Source organism: Suncus etruscus, chromosome X (assembly GCF_024139225.1).
Source record: "Suncus etruscus isolate mSunEtr1 chromosome X, mSunEtr1.pri.cur, whole genome shotgun sequence".
NCBI lineage: Eukaryota > Metazoa > Chordata > Mammalia > Eulipotyphla > Soricidae > Suncus > Suncus etruscus.
Window position 1 is genome coordinate 49,204,479 of NC_064868.1, and position 2,619 is coordinate 49,207,097.

A 2,619-nucleotide genomic window follows, 5' to 3' on the forward strand; every position below is an offset into this window, starting at 1 on the left:
AGGATGTTCAGAGAACTCAAAGAAAGCATAGATTGAGCTGAACAGATCACAAAGATGGAAATCAGAAAACTCCAAGCTAAAGTAACAGGACTAAAAACTTGGTAGATGAGGTAAAGGCCTCAATGGAAAACCTCTCCAACAGAATGGGAGCAGCTGAAGAGAGAATCAATGTGATAGAAGATGAGGTTCAGAAAAATTTTATACAGCAGAAGAGACTGGAAAAGAACCTTAAAGAAAATGATCAGACAGTGGAATAAATCCTCAAAGTATGTGACCAAATGAAAATAGAAGTCTTTGATAAACTCAACAGAAACAACTTAAGATTCATTGGAGTCTCAGAGACCCAGAAGAAAATCCCCAGAAAAATCAACAGTCAAGGACATCATTACAGAGAAACTCCCAGAGATAAAGACTGCATGCAATAAATCTGCATACTTGAGTATTATCAGCTAAAAGAGACCCAAAAAAAGCACCCCAAGATATAAACTAGACATAATGAGGAATTCCAAAGATAGGGATAGACTACTAAAAGCAGCAAGATTAAAAAGGAAAATTACATTCAAAAGAGCATCCTTAAGATTTACAGAAGGCCTGTCACAAGAAACCCTCAAGGTAAGAAGGCAGTGGTGGAAGATAGTGATAAAACTCCATGAAATGAATGCTTCGCCTAGAATACTGCACGCAGCCATACTCACTTTTAGTTTTGAAGGAAGTATATATAACTTCACAGATAAACACAGCTCAGAAACTTTACAGATTCAATACCAAACTTAAAAAGATAAACTGAAAAGTCCACTTTAAGACAAGACAGGCCTAAACACATACCAAACTTCTACACAAAGATGGCTTTAAATCCCATGACAATTATCTCTCTCAATGACAAATGGGCCAAATGCACCAGTTAAGAGACAGAGTGGCAAATGGATCATAGAGCTGAATACAACATTCTATTGCCTACAAGAAACACATCTAAATAGTCAGAAAAAACGCAGACTCAAAACCAAAGTTGCAAGCACACATCAGTAAGGAAGAAGGAGCCTACACAAATAGCTTAATGACACAGCTTATAAAATTAGAAAATGATCAACAAAATGAACCCAAAATAAGTAAGCAGAAGAAAATAGCAAAGCTTAGAGCAGAAAACAATAAAATGGAAACCCCCCCTCAAAAAAAAAACAATCAGAGAGATCAACAACAGGAAAAGTTGGTTCTTTGAAAAAATAAACAAGATTTATAAACCACTAGAAAAACTCAAAAAGAAAGGGACAGAGAGAAACTTAATAAACTGGATTAGAAATGATATAGGGGAGATCATTACAAATAATACAGAGATCCAAAGGGTAATTAGAGACTATTTTGAGAAACCCTATTCCATGAAACACGAGATCCTGGAAGAAATGGGGGGAAAATAAGAAAAGAAAAAGACATTATTATAATAATGCTCAGAGACAATAGAGATGAGGGCCAGAAGGACCAGCTCATGATACAAAGCTCACCACAAAGAGTCGTGAATGCAGTTGGAGAAATTCTACACTAAGAACTACCACAACAATGTTAAATGAGTGAGAGAAGTAGAATACCTGATATGAATACAGGTCAGGAAGAGGGAGAAAGGGGGCACTGGGAATGGGAATGTTGCACTGGTAAAGGCGGGTGTTTTTGTTTTGCTTTTTTTTTTTTTTGGTGATTTTTGGGTCACACCCGGCAGTGCTCAGGGGAAATTCCTGGCTACATGCTCAGAAATTGCTCCTGGCAAGCACGGGGGACCATATGGGAAGCCAGATTCAAACTGATGACCTTCTGCATGAAAGGCAAACGCCTTACCTCCATGCTATCTCTCCGGCCCCAAGGTGGGTGTTTTTTATATGACTGAAACCCAACTACAATCATGTCTGTAATCAAGGTGTTTAAATAAAGATAAAAGGGCGTCTACATCTACATAAAGAAATACACAATAAAGAATTAGACTTATTAAGGGAATAGACCTAAATATTCAAAGGATATATAAACATTCCCTTTAAGTCTTTTTAAATACACTAAATGGATAAAATTCAGTGCACAGCTTCAGCCAAAAAAGTGATCTTGTGGCAGTCTGAAAAACTGTTCACAGAAGATGCAGATCAGAACAAGTCCTAGAGCCAAGGCTCTCTCATAAGCTGAATCTAGTCATAAGCAGCAGTCCATAGAAAAGGGAAATGGAAGGTATGGGGGTGTGGAGAATATTGCAGTTCCTAAGGAATGAAGAATTAAGGGAAAAGGGGGTTAAATAGAAAGTAATAATAAATCAGGGGTGATAAAATGAAAGGAAACAATAGAAAAGGATTTGTAAAGTGGTAAGTGGAGGGGGAGAGGAAGAGTTATGTACAGTGAGTTTTGTAAAGGGAAGGACTATATACAACATAGACAGACATTATGTAAAATGCAGACAGATATTAAAATGACATATAGGTGGAAAATACACACACATATAAAGACATAGAAAATCAATCATTACACCTTGAACATATGAGATATGGTCCCAACTTAAACTTCACGTGATTAGACAGCCACCATTCAACCCTGAACCCTAGATCTCAGGCATAGAACCAACATAGTTCTCCACAACAGCTCCAAGAACCA